Here is a 21,955-nt window from a genome sequence, read left to right on the forward strand (position 1 = left end):
TAGGACTCAAAATTTCCATCAAAATTTTTTTTGCTTTCGAATAATTTGCAGCCATCCCAAATAATAACACCCATAAAGATGCAATAATACAAAAGAGATCAGTTTTTCATAAAAATAGCAGCAATTGCAATGAGCAAAGTGTCCTGATGGGTTTGTGAACAAATGTACCAGCCTGTGTGATACTCAGCCATTCCCAGAAGCGTCTCAACTTTGTTTGTTGATCTGTGCTGACAGAGTTGATCTCATTAGAAAGCAGGAGCTGGAAAGGCAAGAAATCAGCTCAAGTTCCTGCTGGAAAGTGCAGATGTGCACACTGACCGAGGGCAGGATCAGACTTGGCTTTGTTATCCCTCGTGACAAATCCAACACTGACTGCCTAGGCTCACATGGGACGAATGGCTACGTGGATTTGATGCCAGGGAATTAGAGGCACAAATATAACATTCCCAATTCATCAATCTGTGCGATAAGAGGATGAGGGAAGCAAATAAAAAAAAAACTAGAAAGGAAATTCTGGGTGGATTAAAAAAAGAATAAATCCAATAGACCAATTAATAAAATATTGCCAACATTGAATCTTTTTTGCAATGAGTGAATTTGCTTCTTAGACTTCCAACTGAACCTAATGCATTGTCTTTTGAGGTCATATTGAGTTAGCAGACTGAATTTTACATTTTTAAAAACTTACGTGTCTGTTTCATCCCATGCGATACACGACTGGTTTGTGGTGCCCTGTTAAATAAAATTAACACATTTTAAGATAGAGCAAAATGATACATTGAAATGTAAACAATAAATCTCATGCAGGTTGAAATTCCTGCTAATCCTTTTTCAATTACTGATTCATTCCCTGCTTAATCTGGATTACATGCATCGCCAGAGTAAATTCGGCAAGGCCTCGCTGTCTGTGAAAATGCCTTCTTCACCAGAAATGAAAACAGAAGAACTGGAGGCAGCGGTCAGTCAGTATAATCAGCTGTTCCCATTATTCATATTAATACCAAGAAATTTGGGGCTCCCAGATCAGGTGCGTTGACGCCAGCACCCTCACATCAGTCTGGGTGATCCCCTGCCAACAAAGACACTCTCAAAACACAGAAGGATCTGAAAGACCTGGGGAATCAAATACATAGTTCCCTAAGTGTGTGACTGCTGATAGGTAAAGCGGAGGGCAGGATCCTTGTCCTATAGCATAAAAATTGTGCGTGAGTCAGTTTGCACTTTGCCAGCTTGCACAACCATTTAGAGATCATCGGGCTTTTAATTGGCTTGAAGCAGGACTTCTGCCCTCATCCGAAAGGAAGTCCCGTCTCCGTTTCGCTTGTCACACCAGCGCCACCAGGAGCGGTGGCCATTCCTGGGACTGCATCCAGTCCCAAAGAGGAGACCCTGATGGGACCTGGAACAAGGTGAGTCTGGGGTATCACATGGGCCTGGTAGGCAAGCCCCTGTAAAGGGGATGGTAGGCTAGGATGGACAGGAGATGGGGGGTTGGGGGAACCCATTGGGGGGATTAAACCTTGTGGGTGGTGGGGGGGGGGGGGGAGGGGGGGGGGGCGTCCTCCAACAGTCACAAGATGCCCAAACAAAAGGCACCCCTAGCCCAGCCACCAGGCTGCCGCCTTTTACTAGGCTGCCTGGACACTTGGCATCAGCATCCCCCAGCTGCAGGTAAGATAGCAGCATTGGAAGGACGAAGCCCTTAAGTACAATGGTGCCAATTTCATGCTCCCACATCACCCCCTCCCACCCATGTCTGCCATCCCACCTCAGGGGGCCATAAGATTCAACCCATAAAATATTTCTGGAATGGTGAGTGGTTTGATACAATTGAGTGGTTTGCTAGGCCATTACAGATGCAGTAAGAAGTCAAGCACAGTGGTGTGGCACATGTAGGCCGGACTGGGTAAGGAGGACAGGTTTCCTTTACATAAAGGGCATCATGAACCAGTTGAGTTTTTACAACAATCTTAAAGCTTCATATTAACTTTTAGAAGCTTTTTATTACAGATTTATGTAGTTGCTTTTGTTTAAAACTGAATTACAATTCATAAACTGCAATGTTGTGAAATTAATAGCAATATGGCACTGGAAATATAGAAATTAAAAGAAACAAATCAGTCAAGAAGTTTTTTTCCCCCTTTAAGAGCTCCTTCATGCATGGCATTACTGATAATAGGCACTTCAGATAGATGAGCAGAATACACAATGCGGTCCCAGGCAAAACGAATGGGGGCATCGTAATGGACAGATTTAGTGTTCATTTACTATTTAAACTGAACACTCAAAAAATAAATGGTTGTCTAGAAGATTTCAGTGTAGTGTAATAATTGAGAGGGGATCTAATTAAAGAATCACCATGTGACCTCTCAGTTCTCACATGTACGTTACACCTCAGTGAGACAGAGAAAACCATTTTTTTTCTTGAAAATGCAAGAACTCTGTGCAGGAATTAATGAAACATGTTCCGGTTTACTACATTTTATTGCAGTTTCCTTAGGCAAGGCTGAACTAGCCCATAACATTTCTACACAGAACGCATGGTAGGTGCCCACTCAGATGCCCTGTAGTTAACCAAAGGCTGTTTTTCAAGAACTATTTTAATTATTAAATATTATTTTCATTTATTTTCAATTATGGATAAAATCTGCACTTGGGGGACAATTCCAAATGAACCTAATTCAAAGTGTGGATAAAATCATTCTGTCGCTGTCCATGATTTGAATACATAACTTACATTATATAGATGAGAAAATTCAATTTCCAAAGGGCTGGATAAAGATTTTGGAGAAGGCTTCACAATAACAGAGATTATCTTGGAATTCAGCACTGTGGCATTCCTGAAATTGAAAACAACAGGCAAGCAATGTATCAATGACTTAAAATATTGTGTACAGTACTTTTTATCAAGTGAAAGCAAAAATATCACTGAATCTTACCACAGTGGCTGTGTTAGTGGCAGTTCCTGTGTCAGCTGCTGACTTAACTATGTCAATATTCCTGTTAGTGTCAGCCACCATGTGTAAGTCATTAAAGCTCACTAACATTGTGACCTTGACTACCTGTGTGCGACATACATTCAAGTTATTTTCTTGATGAATGAGGTGTGGGAGTTGAGGAGTTTATTGACTGGCCTGTACATTAGGGCAGAAGGCAGGACTTCCCCTGTGATATTGCCAGGAGGAGGCAGCAGACAAGGGCCAGCAAGCAGGTCAGGCAGCCAATTTAGGATGGCAGACGGCCCTTCCACACTGCTGGTCCAGTCAGAGGGCTGACAGCTCTGCAGCCTCGGCAGCGCCAGCGAAAGAGGTGGCTGCTGCTGAGGTAGCAAGGGAAGCAGCGAGGAAACCTCTATTTTGAGGCACCCTTGCAACGGTAGCAGCGAGTTGCTTTTTTTGTCAGGGGCAAGCGGGCAGGCTCTAGCAATTGGAGGGGAAACCTTTCTCCTTGGGCCTTGAGGCCTATGGCTCTGACTACATCCCCAGCCACCTCGGAAGGTGTCAATGAGTCTGCTTCCTCGCAGCCGATGGCCGTTCCATATGGCAGGGTACAGAGATGTTGCCAAAAAACGCCAGAGGCCCAGGAAAATAGCCCTTAGTTGGTCTTTAATGGGTCGCCCACCTCCAGTTGGTGGGCAAACGAGCTGATTCCATTCCTGCCATTGGGAAACTTCCCCAGTGGTGGGATTGCATCAAACAACCATCCCAATGCAGCTCCCTGGCATTTTATCGATCCCCTGCATCCTAGCCTGCCACCTAGGGGCCGATAAAATTCCCATCCAAGGACTCAACCAGTCACAGTCGGACAAGTGGTTGATAGAGCTGCTAATGCTAAGCAGCATTAGGGCCATGTTATGTTTAGTCACCAAAAGGACACTCCATACTAGAAGTATGTTTCATTAAAATTTTAATAGATTTAATAGGATTTACTACCACTATCTGAACTGTAACTAATCCCACCTCTATAAGAAATAATACAATACAAATAATAGATGTACATAACAAGTTAAACACAGAAACAGTGCATGTCTGCATTTACCTTCTATTTATTCACTCTTGTTCCTCCACCCCTTTTCCTTCATCCACTATTCAATCTACCCTTGAATGTTAACATAGGTTCTGCCTCAGCCACTAATCTCAGAACTGAATTCTACTGTCTCCCAACACTGTGTGAAGATATTTCTCCTGCCCTCAGTTCAAAATCCCTTAAATTTAACCTTGTACCTTTGGCTCCCTTCTACGACTGGAAACCGTCTGCTTCTTTCTTACCTGTCCTTTCTTTTCATGATTGTCAACACTTCTACTTTATCAATCCACAACCTGTGCTGTTCTGGCGAGAAGGATGCAGCTTTTTACACTCTTCCATGAGATAAATGCTGAGAAGAGCCAACATACGAGAGTCCAATGGGAGATTGCCATCTTATGTGAGAGGTCCCTGTTGTAAGGGTTTGTTCGGTGTCTCACTAAGAGGTCTGGAAGCTTGTGTGGTTAAAGACTAAGGCCAGAATTTTCCAGCCCCATTGGCATTGGGAGTGATGGCCAACAAAGGCGGGAGCAATATGGGCAGCAGATCATGAATCGGTTTTATGCCATTGTGAAACCAGTTTGCAATTGTCTGCTCCACCCATCAATGGTGGGCGCGTTCCTGCCCCGCACTTCGGGAAGGTTGTTTTAATACGTTTGCATCTAATTAAAAGCCCTGATCGCCAGAATCATCCCCCCCACGTCAAATTTATTGCCTACGTCAGTGTGACTTCAGAACAGGGTGCTTTACGACTGCCTTTAAAAGATGTGCACCCGGTGACCTGAACTTCAAGAGGAACTTGGAGGTGGGTGTACATAACCTTGCATAGTGCTCGCGAGCATTGCTGTAGGTTTTTAAGGAAGAGGCACCGTGCATTCATGGGGGGGCACAGGCAAGTTGTTTTATCCTGGCTGGCTTTCAGTGCGGTGCCGGCGCAAGGGCTCCTTTGTAGGTCAGGCCAAGGGTGGGTAGTGAGGGGCAAGGCAGCACAGACTGAAGAAAATACCCAAGCACATGCCGGGTTTTGGGGTGGGAGGGATTGCGGTGAGGGAAGTGACCACACACTTGGGAAAACTTGTCAAAAGTGAGCATTATTCCACAGCTGAGACTGTTCAACTGCAGCTCCATTGACAGGCTTGGAGTTGGACCTCTGAAGCTTTCCTGCCCACTCAGACAAAGCAAAAGCATGCATGTGCCACCAAATGCTACAGGACCTTTCACCCCTCAGGCACAAATGGAAAATTAATGTGCATTTTAGGGGGCAATAGAGCAAGTTGTATAATCCCCTTGCGAGAAGTGGCCATGGTGCAGTCACTGGTGGAGGTGCTCACAGCCTCTTGCAATGACTTTATTAATGCTTGAACCAGTGTCCATTATAGTTCAAGCTAATAGTGCAGCCTTGCAGTGTGGGTTAGGAGAATGCCTGCACCTGAGCTGAGAGCACAGCATGCAGTCCAATGGGCAAAGTTGCCGCCAATCTATCAGATGGAGGTGGGTGGGGTTTTGGACAGCCAAAGAGTGCGCTACACACTGACCATCCAAGTGGTGGCCAGGACTCTCCTAGATGTGTGAAGGGGCCTTCAGACTTAACCAAGAGATGTTCTGATGACACCCATGCTAACACACATCTCTCTCTTGATCCAGCAGGAGGACAACATCAGGATCATGGAGCCTGGTGATTTAGTGGCATGCCTCACAGCTTACAGAGTCCAGAGAAGAAGGAGAGAAAGGTGGAGGTGCCTACCTTGGCAAAGGGATGAGCACCTCCTTCAAGATCAAGGGGCGGCAAGATTTGCTGCACGTGCAGCAAGAAGATTTACAGCAAGCCGTCACTCGGAGGCGCCTTTTAGACCCCGGGTCTGTAGACGGTACTTGTAATTCATGCAGATGACCAAGAACCAGTGTCGCTGAAGTCTGCATGTGTCTACGGAACAGGTCAGTCACATCTGCCCCCTGCTGCAGGGTTTGGTGCCACGGGGACATCCACTGCCAGTGGCCATGAAAGTGAGCACAGCGCTCAATTTTAACATCAGGGGCCCCTTCCAGGGCACACAGGTAACCTGTGGGATCCCACAAGCCTCCATGCACAAATGTATCCAGGAGGTCGCGGATACCATCCTTGTGAACGCACAGAACTTAGTGCATTTCGACCGGGATCAGGGAGACCAGGAGGCAAGAGCGCTGGGATTTGTGCAGGTCTCTGTTTTTCCACAGGTGCAGGGTAACATCGACTGTACTCATGTGGCATCAAGCAGTCAACCAAGTCAACCTCAAGGTCTTCCATTCATTGAATGTTCAGCTTGTCTGCGACCACCACAAATGTACCTACAGGTCTGCGCACGATTCCTAGGGAGCGTCCACGGCTCCTACATCCTCAGCACATCTCAGATCCCTGACACCTTCCAGGTTCCACAGAGGCTGCAGGGTTAGCTCCTCAGAGACAAGGGCTACCCACAGAGGACAAGGCGGATGACACCCGTGCGACAGCCTCAGAGTGCAGCAGAGCAATGGTATAACAAGGCTGATGCCACGGCCAAGACTTTGGTGAAGCAAATGATAGGCATTTTGTAAATGAGATTCCAGTGCTTCGACAGATCCGGTGGAACACTGAAATATAGTCCCCAGAGGGTGTCACGCATCATCATCATTTGCTGTGTGCTCCACAGCCCGACACTGCAATAGAGGAAGGACCTGGCTGAGGAGGAGATGCAGGAACTGCACCTATCCTCCGATGAGGGTGACATTGAAGGGGATGATGGCGGTGAGGTCCTCAAAGGCAAGGATGCTGGTGATGAGGCCATCGCACTGGCCAGACGAGGCAGGCACACTCGTGAGGCCCTTATAGCTGCAAGATTTGTGGAGGATGATGACGAGATGCAGTGAGGACAGTCTTGACATCCTCACCTTGTATCTGTGAACGTTAGACTCTTTTATGGTTGATGGCAGCGCACATAATCTCAGTGCTCAGGCTCATGGAATGGAGAGGCAGTGGAGGCCCTAATAGTTGCCAGATTCCAGGAGGATGATGACAACTCCCTGGGTCCTCGTGTTGCCTCTGTGAATGTCTGACTCCAGTCTACCTGAGGGCAGCTCACTTGCAATCTGTGATCAGGGTCATATCATGGAAACGCAGCTGTGAAACTTTAAATGCACCTGTTCCTTTGTCTGCCTTCAGCTCATGACCCCTTCAGGAGCACTGTGTCAGCAGTCACAGATGCTGAAGAGATGGGAGCCAGCCCCACCTCAAAGATGCTGAGAGCACACCGAGAGAATGGCAGAACTCTGTGATGCCTGCCCACGACATTCTGGCAGCAATGACAAGCAATGTCAAGGTGCAGGCATCACTCATGTGACCAGTGAGTGTGAAGCCCAACCATCGCTTTGGTCTGAAGGTTACACACTGCAGGCCCTGGACTGAGACACCAGCCTTTATCTTGTGCAGGAACCAAAGTTTCACATCTGAGTGACACAACCACTGCCAATCAGAACAAGGAGCCAAAGGCAAGGAGACATTCTTAGGAGTTTATTTACAATAGTTAACATTTTGTGCAAGTGATTACCACCCATGCCCAGGCCATGCAACTACATCTTCTTAACCTTTCTAATGCTGTTGCTGCACTTTGGTGCTCCCCTGACATTCACAGTGGAGATGGAGGTAGCCTGCTGATTGCTACGCCCTACTTGTGATGACTTTGGTGGACCTCTGGAAGGCCTTGGCCTGCTTTCAGGATCCTGCTATGTGGCAGCATCACCCTCCTTGGCCTGTGGAGCTGGAGCTGCTGGAGTCACAGGAAGAGGAGATTTGGAAGGGCCGGATTCTCTTGGAGTCACCTGGGTGGATGGCCCCAGGGTGTGCACCTGCAGATCCTCCTCCCAATGGGTGCCTGATGGCCCTTGGCTGTCTCCTTGAGGGGAAGGGAAGCTGGAGTGAGATCGAGGTGCCCCCCACCCTTCTCGTGTTGACATTGTTGGAGACCAACTATGGTGTCAGCCTGCATAGCAGTGCAGAATGGATGTCCTGGTCCAAGGTCTCCATGGCGGCCGCCATCCTACCAGTGTTAACCTTGGTACGTTGGTATGCCAGCATTATCACCTCAGACTGAAGGCGGATGGACTCCTCCATCAGAAGGGCCAAAAGTGTTAGGGCCGTTGGACATGGCGGAGAAACTTCCCCACAGTAATGGGCATGGCTGCAGTTGTAGCCGATCTTTGGATAGGCACCTTCCACACTGAATGGAGTAGCCTGCAATATCAACATGGTCTGACACTGGGAGGAACTTGGGAACATTGGAGCAAGAGTAAGTCATTGAGCGCGTCAAGCCTGTTCCGCCATTCAATTAGATCATGGCTGATCATCTACCTCAACACGCTTTCGCTCGCTATTCCTATATGCCTTGACGTCATTAGTATCCAGAAATCTATCAATTTCAGTCTGTTCAATGACTAAGCTTCCACAGCCCTCTGGGTAGATAATTCCAAAAATTCACCCCACTCTGAGTAAAGGAATTCCTCCTCGTCTCAGTCTTAAATGACCTGCCCCTTATTCTGAGACTATGTCCCCTGGTTCCAGACTCACCAGCCAGGGGAAACATCCTATCTACATTTACCCTGTCATGTCCTGAAGAATTCAATGAGATCACCTCTCATTATTCGAAACTCTAGAGTATACAGGCCCAATTTTCTTAATCTTTCAACATAAGACAACCCCACTATCCCAGAAATTTGTTTGGTGAACCTCCATTGCACATCCTCTATGGCAAGTATATCCTTCCTTAGAAAAGGAGACTAAAATTGTACACAATATTCCAGATATAGTCTCACTAGGGTCTATAGAATTGAAGCAAGACATCTTTACTGCTGTATTCAAATCTCCTTGCAATGAAGGCCAACAGACCATTTGCCTTCCCAATTGCTTGCTGCACCTGCATGCCACTTTTCGTGACTCATAAACAAGGACACCCTGGTCCCTTTGGACATCAACATTTCCCAACCTCTCATTATTTAAGAAATACTCTGCCTTTCTGTTTTTTTCTACCAAAGTGGATAACTTCACACTTATTCACATTGTATTCCATCTGCCATGTTCTTGGCCATTCACTTGGCCTGTCCAAGTCCCCTTGAAACCTTCTTGCATCCTCCTCACAACTAACATTCCCACCTAGTTTTGTGTCATCAGCAAATTTGGAAATATGACATTAGGCCCCAATTCCAAATCATTCATACAGATTGTGAGCAGTTGTGGCACCAGCACTGATCCTTGCGATACCCCACCAGTAACAGCCTACCATTCTGGGAATGACCCGCGTATTCTTACCCTGTTTCCTGCCTGTTAACTGACCCTCAATCCATACCTGTATACTACCCCCAATCCCATGTAATCTGATTTTGTTTACCAACCTCCTGTGTAGGACATTATCAAAAGGCTTCTGAAAATCCAAATACACCACATCCACTGGCTCTCCCTTATCTATGCTACAAATAAAATCCTTAAAAAATTCCAACAGGTTTGCCTCTAAACAACTCCCACCAACATTTGCTGCCCCTTGTTGTCACTTAGCTCCACCCATACTGATTCACATCTTCATGCTCCAAACTAAGTTCCTCTCTCATTAATGTACTGAGCTTGTTCCTTATTAGCAACACTATCCCACCTCCTGTAACCAGGTTTCCCTAATAGCAATTAAATCATACCCATTTACATCTAATTATCCCTTCAATTCATCTACCTTCTTGCTAATGCTGCCTGCATTCAGATAGAGTGCCCTTAACTTTGTGTTTTCAACATTATTCTGCATTCTGATTTTATTTGATGGGTACCTTCACTTCGACTGCCTAATTTCACTAACGACTTTTTTAGTTCCTGATACCAGTTCTGCTTCTCTTCAATCTGAGCTCACTCTCAGGTTGCTACCCCTCTGCCAATCTCGTTTAAACCCTCCCCAATGGCACTGACAAATCTCTCTGTGAGGATGTTAGCCCCAGTCCTGCTAAGGTGCAATATGTCGATCTTGTATGGGTCCCACCTACCCCAGAACCAGTCCCAATGCTTCAGTAATCTGATGCCCTCCCTCCTACACCAATTCTCCAGCCACATGTTCAATCCCTCAATCCTCCTATTCCTATGCCCACTAGCATGTGGCACTTGGAATAATCTGGAGATTACTGCTTTTGGGCTTGTGCTTTTTAATTTCTTTCCTAACTCCCTAAAATCTGCTTTCAGGATTTCATCCCCTTCCTACCTATGTCTTGGTACCAATGTGGACCATGACCACTAAGATAAAAGCAAAATACTGCAGATGCTGCAAATCTAGAGCAAAAACAAAAATACCTGGAAAAACTCAGCAGGTCTAACAGCATCTGCGGAGAGGGATACAGTTAACATTTCGAGTCAGAATGACTCTTCATCAGAAATAAGGAAAAATAGAAAAGAGGTGAAATATAAGTTGGTTTAAGGGGGGTGGGGGGGGGTGGGGGGTGCGCAGGTGGGACAGGTAGAGCTGGATAGAGGGCCAGTGATAGGTGGAGATAGCCAAAAGATGTCATAGACAAAAGGAGAAAGAGGTGTGGACGGTGGTGATATTAGCTAAGAAATTTGCTATTGGGGACATTAAGGGTAGAAAGCAGGACGAGCAAGGGACAGGTAGCTTGCCATTTCAACACACCACCCTGCTCTCATGCCCACATGTCCGCCCTTGGCCTGCTGCATTGTTCCAGTGAAGCTCAATGCAAACTGGAGGAACAGCACCTCATCTTCCGACTAGGTACTTTACAGCTTTCTGGACTGAATATTGAGTTCAACAACTTTAGATCATGATCTCCCTCCTCCATCCCTACCCCCTTTCTGATCCCCTTTTTATCCAATAATTTATATATATTTTTCTTTTCCCACCTACTTCCATTATTTTTAAATGGATTTCCATCCATTGTTTTATCTCTACCTTTCAGCCTATTTCGATCCCCCCACCCCACCCCCACTCAGGCTATCTATCCCTTGCTTGTCCTGCTTTCTACCCTTAATGTCCTCATTAACACATTTCTTAGCTAATATCACCACCGTCCACACCTCTTTGTCCTTTTGTCTATGACATCTTTTGACAATCTCCACCTATCACTGGCCCTCTATCCAGCTCTACCTGTCCCACCCCCCTTAAACCAGCTTATATTTCACCTCTTTTCTATTTTTCTTCAGTTCTGATGAAGAGTCATTCAGACTCAAAATGTTAACTGTCTGCAGATGCTGTTAGGCTTGCTGAGTTTTTCCAGGTATTTTTGTTTTTGGACCATGACCACTGGCTGTTCACCCTCCCCCAGAAGAATGTTTTGCAATTGGTCTGTGACACCCTGACCCTGCCACCAGGGAGGCAACACCTGATCCTAGAGTCACGTCTACAGCCACAGAAATACCTGTCTGTTCCCCTAACTAACACATTCATTTCATGGACGGCTTCCTGACATGAAGGGTACCCAATGCGGCCATTGGGAAATGAGTTGGTATCAGGAGATCGCCCTTTATTAAGCCCTCAAGGTGCTTAATTGGTTACCCGCTGCAGTCTGACCGGTAAGCATTCCCACTGTCACTCCAACTCCTGTATAATCCTGTAGAGGTGGAGACCCATCATCAAGTTGGCCCGATGGGATTTCCCTCCAGTTTTCAGACTCCTTCACATCCAGACTTGCCTCTCTGGGCCACTGAAATTTCAGCCCATGGAATGCTAGAGCACTTGAAACTGGCCACTTGGTCCACTAAGTCTTTGCTGCTGGTTTTCTTCACGTGTAAGTCTGGATCACATTCGCCTAGTCTAATCACGGCCTCCTGTTTGTCATCCATATTTTCTCTTTATTAACATGCTTATATAATTCTCTTTTTAAATAATTTATTCAATAATGGTCCATGGTATAGACATCAACAGTTGAACCTTTCACTGTGTAGAATTATTTTCTATCCTCCTTTTCAATTCTTTTGGTGACAATGTTAAAATTTTGCCATCTTAACAGGAATTAGCTTGTCATCATGCCATGAAATGCCAAGGATGGCATTCAAAAGATTCCCATTGATTCCAAATTTGTTTTCCCAATTACTAAGGCAATCGTCTAGTTTTCAAGTCGGTTGGCTTTGGAAGTTAGCACTAACCATTAAAGCAATATCATAGCACTGATTCTTTAAAATGCCACACAAACATCAGCAGTCCTGTGCCACACGATGAAGGGTAAAGGAAGTGCTAACATTATAAGGAAGATATACATTTAAAATTGGATCGGCTGACAAGAAGGATGTATTCTGAGAAAACAGTGTTCTACTTTTCTGCATATTATTTAGAATACAGTTTTACACTTTTATATGCGCTATGCAATAAGACATTGTTTTGTACTCCTGTATATATTTTTGTGCCTTATTATACCTCCTTAATTGCTTTTAATTATTTAATAGCCCCAAATAATGTCCTGTCCTTAGTTTTGCAAGAACTTGCACAAGAGTTCTATTATTCCTATGCCTTTCCCGCTGGAAGCTTATTCTTTTACCAGTCCACTGTTTCGATATCTCTCCCAAGGTTGTCTGTGGATGTGCAGCATCACATCACCATTATGTCATAAATAAGGCATCATCAATCAAAAGCCACAATCCAATTTGCAACAAACGGTAGCCTTTCTGCAAATCAGTGTTTCTGAAATCGAGTCAAGTTGGCTAACAGCTGGAAGCTAACTTCAGCTGCTACAGGGAATTATGGGAAGTCTTTCAGTTAACAATTTGAGTTCTGACTGGTGTGGCTGTATCATTGTTTGGTCTCTCTGTTTTATAACTCTTCTGTAAACCACATACAATAGATAAAGTGATTTAAGTCACTCCAAGGTTATCATGACAGATGTTAAACATAAAGTAGGGAATAAAAGAGAAGTCAGATGGAACTTGTTTTTAATGTAGGAGTAACTGCCAGTCAAGACCATTCAATCGGACAGTACAAACAGTTCCAGCAGGTAAGTATGCATTTTGGGAGTGTAAAGGAATTGAGGAGTAATTGTATTCGACTGCCTGGCTGGATGAACATTATTGTTATAGATAGAATGATAACACTGATACCTCAACTTTCCAATCTGTGTTTCCATCTTGTGAGGCTCTGCTAAGGAAACATAATCTCAGTAAATTTCTACGTTGAAAAGTTGGATAATGGGGTACCTCTTGGGGACAATGGCTTTTTCCAGTTGCTTAAATTTTTATCGACCTCAAAAAAAATCTGCTCACAAAGATCAACTGATCTCACTGGCATGGATTTCTCTTTTGCAATTTTAGTTTGAATCAGGCGTCATGTCCATGCATCTAGAACAGTTCATGTAATCAAAACAGGATAACCAGCCAAATCACACTGAAGCACAAACAGCAAACCAGGATGTAAAATGCACTGATTATCCTTCACCTTAACAAGTTTACAGAATGAAATATATAAGTGGGCAATTAATGCTTACTTGAGGGCCTCATCCCATTGCTGCTGATACCAGCCCAGTGGGGGAAGCTCACCAAGCAGGGTGCAAGGCAAGCAAACTGGTGGTGTTGCTTGTGGGTTCCGAGGGGGGGGGGGGGGGGGGGGGGTGGTGTGTGGTGTGGGGGGGTGCAGTTGGGGGAGGTGGGTGCGGGGGAGGGCAGTGTGTATGTGGGGAGATCTCTCGGTCAAAGGCACTCAGCCGATTGAGGGACCCACCACCTGGAAGCGGAAGGCTCACTAAGAGCCACATCCATGACCTTGCTGCTGGCCCACCCCTTCCCCCTCCCCCAACCTGCGACCCTGCCCACACCCTCCCATCATTGCTCATTTGTGGCCTGGGATCCAGCAATGATTCTAGGCTGTGAATAGATGTCATACCAGCACCAACCATTGCCTCCCAGTGGTTCTGCCATTCAACGGAGCTGCCGGCCTCTGATTGGCTGGCAGCTGTCAGCAGACAGGGTTTCCATTCCAGTGTCCTTGATCCTAGGAATGGCCCGCTGCTGTCCAGTTAAATGCCTGCACTTAATAAAGTGGGCCTTCCCTAAAAGAGGCGATGTGAGGCTCTCGGCAGCTCTGCAGCTGGTAGGCAAGACAATTGTCCCCTCCATTAAATGCTGCCCACCTGAAATAAATACTGCCCAACATTTCAGTTCTGATGAAAGGTCATCAACTTGAAATGTTAACTCAATTTGCTTTCCACAGATACTGCTAGCCCTGATGAGTGTTTCCAGCATTTTCTATTTTTATTTCAGATTTCCAGCATCTGCAGTATTATAATTTTGTCCTATAGGCTATAAATTACAAGGTCTCATTCTTTTATACAAAGTTGTTTTCATCTATCTTCCGAAGAGCTTGTCCACTTTGAGAAACTATTCACTGGGATTAGCATAGCACACTAAGGGCTGAACTTTCCCCCCGTTAGGGGGGAAGTTGATGGGCGGGCTCGTAATGGGCACACTTCCAATCAGCACCCCCGATTGGAGGCGTGGCACCATTTTACGTGGGTGGGTCAATTAAGGCCCGCCCAGCATGACGTCCGCACAGAAGCGCTATGCACTCCCTGTGCGTGCGGCGGTGGGGGGGGTGGGGGGCGGTGGGGTGGCAGGGATCCCAAAATCGAGGGAGATCAGCTGCACATGAAAAAAATGAAAATAGAAAAATAAAATTTCCCTTACATGTCCCCTCATGTGACAATGTCACATGAGTTGTGACATGTCCATAATTTTTACAAAATCTTTATTAAAATTTTTTAGAGCCTACATGAAACCTCATCCCACCCGTGGATGAGGTTTCATGTTTTTTCTAGTTCCCACCGGGGCTCCTGGCCTGCCCGCCAACCTTAAAGTTGGACGGGCAGGTCCTTTAATTACTTAACTGATCTTGTCAATGGCCTCAATTGGCCATTGACAGGTCGGCGGGCCAGCAGCTGATTTTGCTGCGTCCCCAAATTCCTGAAAATTTAACTCGGGCATGGTGACGTCGGGAGTTCCCCTCGATTTCACTGAGCGTCATTTTACGCGTCGGCGAGTGGGCCCCACCCCCACCCCCACCCGCTGACTCATAAAATTCTGCCTGAAGAGTTTTTGTAGCACTGGCCCTATCTGGTCACCTCAAGGTTTTCAGCATATTGTATCCCTGCAAAGTGGGGCATGACGTTGTCTCATTCAGTCTGTAATGGTGCACTCAACAGCCATGATGAAGCTCAGTCATCAATGACAAGCTTAGATGCCTTTTTAACCTCAAGAGCATGATACCTTTGTATAATTATTGAAAATAATATTGAAAATAACACAGCCGGAGTGTAATAGCTAGGCAAACTATCAAAGGTAAGATTATCTTGCTCGCGGGGTTAATGACATCACTGTTCTTCAATTATCCCATTGTCCTTTAATGCACTCCAGTCTAGTGGCTCCCTATATAAATCCTTCTAACCTGCAATTTGATCAATAAATGCACACATGGACTCAAGCTATGTTCGCTCAACAACCATTGCAGTGCACAAAGCAAGCTCTGCATACAAATGATTCAACAGGAATTACTAGATTAATGAAAAACTAGGTGACATTATAGGGTGGACGTCAGGGTCTGTTATTCAACGTGCAAAGAAAACGCCCGACAGCTGCAGATCCAAAGTGAGTGCCTTGAATCATTTTTTTTCACTAATTGGCCTTTCTTCACTATAAAATCCATCTCTTCTAAGTTGTTTTCCTTGCTGATGGTAGCAGACTGCAATAAGGCTGCTTCTCCATGGCGACGGCCACATAATGGGGCAGGTACAATGTTCATGCATCTCAGTTACACAACAGCAGCAATGACAGTTAGCCTTCCTTTCCCACTTTGCTTTGCTGACTATACACATCACAGCAATCATGTAAGTGACAGTCTTCGAAAGGCTTACAGGAGATCAATTCAGTGGGTACCTTATTGAATAGGAACTTAAGGAACAAAGAGTAATTATCCCAAGATATCTCCATGTAATTTCTTCTAGTTAAAAATAATTGTTCCTCTATTGGTTCAATAAATTATCATACAACGTAGTGTGGTAATGACTGGGAGGTCTCAGATCTTATTCCCACCCTGTACTAAGATCTCAAGTAGCGCTGCAACTGGATTTAGCATCCGTTAGCAATAAAAAAAAGTCAGAATGGTGCCTACTTAGGATCACCGCCTGGTGACCCCAGCTAGAAAGTGCTCATGTGCAAAGGCCAGATGAGGGTAGATGCTGAGAGGACGTTTCCTCTCGTGGGAGAATCTAAAACTAGGCGGCATAGTTTAAAAATAAAGGGCCCCTCATTTAAGACAGAGATGAGCAGGGATTTCTTCATTCAGAGGGTTGTTAGTGTTTGAAATTCTCTTCTCCGGAGAACAGTGCAGGCTAGACCATTGAATAAATTCAAGGCTGAGTTAGATAGATTTTTGATTGTCAAGGGGGTCAGGAGTTATGGGGACAGGAAGGAAAGCGGAGTTAAGGCCACAATTAGATCAGCCATGGCCTTATTGATTGTCAGAACAGGCTTGATGGGTAGAATGGTCTACTCCGTTCCTATTTCTTATGATCTTATGGATCAGGCACCGCTGCGAATAATAAACTCCCTTATGAAGAATGGAAGCTGGCATGGAGACCTGCAGATTCCTGTGGTTTTGTATCTCAGTGAGAGTCAGTACCCTCAGAAGAAAAGATGAAAAAAAGGGTGGGAAACGTATATTCTAACATAGTCTTTCTCAGCAAGCGTTTCCACTGGATATACTGATTGGATGCCATAAATTCTATAAAAACCCAGATTACACTGTGTAAAGAGGATCTATATCAAAGTTACAGCAGTCAACTGGGAGGACCCCTGATGAAAATCCTTGTGTCCATTGCCCTTTGTTATTCTATTGAGGTAATTATTGCTATAACTTAGAGAGAGTATTTTGGCCATAATATAGACACACAAAACTATATAGGGCAGGATTTTGAGTTCGGTGTGCGGGCGCGGTCAATGGGCCCAGAAACGGGCTGCCTGCGATCGGTTCCCGACCGTGATTTGGTGCTGGCTGGCCAATTAATGCCAGCCAGCGTGAAAGGCACGCTGAAATGCTCCGCGCTGCCAGGGTAAGGGTTGGGAGGAGGGCGAGCGCTGAAGTCAGTGCGAGCACGAGGAAGCGCTCACAGAAACGCGCTATTTCACACTCGAGCGGGTCAGGCGCGTGCCCACATGCCGAGCGAAAAGCTCTGCGCATAATGGTTCTTCTATTAGACTTTTATTAAACCTCAGTTTCAACTATTTTTTGTTTCAAGCAGAGATGAAGCATAAGAAGAAAACAACAAAAATAAGATCCCTGATAGGAAACACTGATAATTCCAAAAACAAGGAACGTTAATCCATGGTGGTCAACTGTTGCAGTCTGAGAGGATTCCCTTACAAGGGAATGTTACCCAAGTATCTATAGAATGAGCAAATTATAAAATTCCACAGAAGAAGCCTTTGAAATGAAAGTTATTCATCAAAATTTCAGGAAAAAAAATATACAGGGTAAATAAGGCCCAATACTTAACATTCACTTAGCTTGGTGTCATTTTTGTTTTAAATGCTCCTGTGAAGTGCCTTAGGGCATGTTATTAGATTAAAGGTGCTATATAAATATAAGTTGTTGTTGTCAACGCCAAGAGTGTTCATCTCCTATATCAGAACTTTTTGCTCCCTTGGGCACTACTGTAGAAGCTGGTCATTTTATCTGTTTAAAGTAAGCTCAGTGTGAGCTGATTCGTATTTACCTTTGAAGATCCAGAAACGCCCCCAGGTTTCTATAGAGGACAGTTCCTATAACGTAAACCGAAGAATCATCCGGCTCTGCAAACATAAGCACAGATTTATCATTCACTTACGAAGAATTGTTGGAAAGAGTAGACAAGTTCTTAATGAAGAGCTCGAAAAGCAGTTAGAAAGTGATAAAACACATTCTCCAAAAAAAAGTTGAAGGCTTATTGCGATCATAGAAGAATATATTCTGTGGGTAACTGATAAAGCAAATTTTGAAAATATGCAGCATCTCTCCTTCATCTCTGACCTTCAACAGACACTGACACCTAATCAGGACTTCCTGATGCACCTTGGCTTCTCAGACAATTTTCAGTTTTAGGCATGCCCTTTATTTATGATTTCGGTTAGTTGAATGAAGCTTGAAGACTGTTCATTGCCTCAAACCCTCTTTTTCCCTCCCCCACCACACCAACAAACCCCCCATACCTGTCTCATTTGTCCATTGATGGGGTTAGTCTAAGCAAAATGTCTTAATAATTGCAAGATGTTTGACTGGAAATAAATGCCTGGATTGGGAGATATGTAACCACCTATGCCTCCATTTTTTCTACAACACTGCCCATAGAATATGATGTGTATTTTATTTGTATTTGTTACATTAGAAAATTTAAAAGCCCTCATTGGATGGTAGTAGAATCTTTCTTCTTACCATATCCATGGACAGTCTATACATGGCCCAGCCAGAACTGGACACATTTTTGCACCTTGTTGTTGAATTCAGCAAGATCTGTAACAGTGCAGGGTTCCCCTAGCGATAGACATTGCAGGAGATGTTGCATAGTCTGTGGCTCAGTTCCACATTCACAAGTTGTCAGGCTGGTTGTATATCCCCATTTGCTTAATGACACCTTTGAACAACCTACATCAGTCCTAAGTGTTGCCCAGTTGCAATTGGCTCCTGGGGGAAGGCTTTCATCCTGTAGAATTTCCATCGCTGGGGGTTGTTCGAGACTGGTGAGCCGATCTTTCCACAAGGCGATGCGGGCTTCAGTTGGGGTTGATTGTAACTCTTTCGAGTACAAACACGTTTCCATCTGTTCCTATTCAGATGAAGTTACATTGTTTCATAATTTGCCATGGTGAGATTTGAATTCTTGATCTTGGGGTTACAAGCCCAGTACCATAACCACTTGGCTATCATACCAGAACTGTGATTTGTTTTGTAACTCTTTCGAGTACAAACACGTTTCCATCTGTTCCTATTCAGATGAAATTACATTGTTTCATAATTTGCCATGGTGAGATTTGAACTCTTGATCTTGGGGTTACAAGCCCAGTACCATAACCAATTGGCTATCATACCAGTGGGGTTGATTGTAACTCTTGCGAGTACAAACACGTTTCTATCTGTTCCTATTCAGATAAAGTTACATTGTTTCATAGTTTGCCATTGTGAGATTTGAATTCTTGATCTTGGGGTTACAAGCCTAGTACCATAACCACTTGGCTATCATACCAGTGGGGTTGATTGTAATGGAACAACATTGTTCATGCAGTAGAACTGAACAATAGCAATTAACTTGTGATTAACGGTTTTAACCCACAGGTGCTTAATAAAAGATGAAAGCCTTGGCTTGGTAGTAGCCGTGCTTGCCTCTGATTGAGAAGGTCACAGGTTCAAATCCTGGGGACCAGAAACTCAAACACATCAGTAGATTGATGCTTCAGTGCAATGTTAGATGAGTGTCATCAGAGTTGCTATATTTTGGGTGAGATGTTAAAAAAAGACCCAGGCTGTCTTCAAGAGTTAGTGAAAGATTCCATGACCTGATTCAAAAAAAATCAGGTGAGTTCTTCATCTCCTGGCTGATATTTATTCCATTTCCAACAGAATTATAACAGATCTTCTGGTCGTGATCACCATGTTCTTTTTGGAACCTTGCCGTGCATAACTTGAATGCCACATTTCTTATATTACAACAAGTGCTTATAGTTCAAAAATGCTTCATTAGATGTAAAGCAATCCTGATATGAAAGGCACTGTATAAATGTAAGTTCTTCCTTTAATCCAAGACTCAAAGTTGTAGGAAATGAGAATATCCCTTAGGCAGAACTTTGAATCGCATCAGCAGCACGGTCGGAGACAGGGTAGGTTGGAAAATTGGTATCGGAGAGCAGTGTGCCAGTTTGCTGGCATTTTCCCATCTCCAGGCTATTTTGGTAGAGCTGTGGATATTATTTGCTTTCAATATTTCTAAAAATAGTCTTCAGAGGGGCTCATCCATCTTGAGGCACCATTCCTTTCACCTACTTACATTGGCAGCTCCCACCTTGGATGGTGGGGCTGCTGATGTGTCAGTGCTGGAGGGTGTCCTATTGGCTCTCCAGCCACCGGAAACATAGGAACTTAGAAAATAGGAGCAGGAGGAGGTTATTCAGCCCTTCAAACCTGCTCTGCCATTAAATATGATCATGGCTCAGCCTCTACCACAACGCTGTACTCCTTTGCTCTATCCATATCCCTTGATGACTTTGGGGTCCAAAAATCTATTTCCTTTTTAAATATATTCAATGACTTGGCCTCCACAGCCCTCTGTGGTAGAGAATTCCATAGGTTCACCACCCTCTGAGTAACAATGTTTCTCCTCATCTCAGTCCTAAATGGTTTACCCCATATCCTGAGATGGTGACCCTTTGTCCTAGACCACACCTGCCCCCCACTCCTGCCAGCCAGGGGAAATATCATGCCTGCATCCAGCCTGTGCAGCCCTGTCAGAATTTTATATGTTTCAATGAGATCTCCTGTCAGTATTCTAAATGCCATTGAATACGGGCCTTGTTGGCCCAATCTCTCTTCATACAATAACCCTGCCATCCCAGGAATCAGTCTGGTCAACCTTTGCTGCACTCCCTCTATGGCAAGTATATCCTTTCTTAGGTAAGGAGACCAACAAAGTCCTGTACAGCTGCAGTAAAGACACCTCTGCTCCTGTACTCAAGTCTTCTTGTAACGTAGACCAACATATCATTTGCCTTCTTAACTGTGTGTTGCACCTCCATGCTTTCAGTGATTGGTGTACAAGAATCCCTTTGTACATCAACATTTCCCACTCTCTCACCATTTAAATAATGCTCTGCCATTCTCTTTCTCCTAATGAAGTGGATAACTTCATATTTATCCACGTTATACTGCATTTGCCATCTATTTGCCCACTCACTCAAGGTGTCTAAATTGCCTTGAAGCCTCTTAACATCCTCCTCATTGCTTACATTCCCACCAGGTTTCGTGTCATCAGCAAACTTGGAAATATTATATTTGTAAATCATTGATATATATTGTGAATATCTGGGGCCCAAGCATTGATCCCTGTGGTACCCCATTCATCACCGCCTGCTACCCTGGAAAAGACCCATTTATTCCTACTCTGTTTCCTGTCTGCTAATCAATGTTCAATCCATGCCAACATATTACCCCCAATCCCATGTGCTTTAATTTGGCACATTAACCTCTTATGTGGAGCTTTATCAAAAGCTTTCTGAAAATCCAAATGCACCACATACACTGGTTTTTCCTTATCTATTCTGCTAGTTATGTCCTTAAAAAACTGCAGTAGGTTTGTCAAACATGGGGCAGAATCTACTGGTCAGCAAGTGGGGGTGGGCCTGCACACCAACACGTTAAATGACGCACGGTGATGTCAGGCATGCGTCCCGACGTCACCACTCGTCATTCTGATCTTCCATTTGGCGTGCATGCACTGGAGTCAGCTGCGCGCTCACCAAGCTGTCAAAGGCCTATTAAGGCCGTTAATAACCTAATTAAAGCCAATGTCAGGGCTGCCCATCTAACCTTAAGGTTGGTGAGCAGGCGAAGAGCCTAGGTGGCCTTCGCATTTCTCATGAAGCCTCATCCACAGGCAAGATGAGGTTTCATGAAGAGTTTATAACTTAAATAAAAAAATTTCTTAAACTTCATAAACATGTCCTATCTCATGTGACACTGTCATATGAGGGGACACATCTGAATATTTTTTTATATTTTACATTTTTGGCACTGAACCTGATCTCCCTGAGGCACGGCCCCAACTCTCCCTCCTTCCCCCTCCCTGCGCAGGGAGTGCTGAGCGCTTCTGGGTGCGCATCACGCTGGGCGGGCCTTAATTGGCCCACCTATGAAAATTGGCAGTGCTTAGCCGATCGTGGGCTCGA

The sequence above is a fragment of the Carcharodon carcharias genome, chromosome 6, assembly GCF_017639515.1.
Source record: "Carcharodon carcharias isolate sCarCar2 chromosome 6, sCarCar2.pri, whole genome shotgun sequence".
Taxonomy (NCBI): domain Eukaryota; kingdom Metazoa; phylum Chordata; class Chondrichthyes; order Lamniformes; family Lamnidae; genus Carcharodon; species Carcharodon carcharias.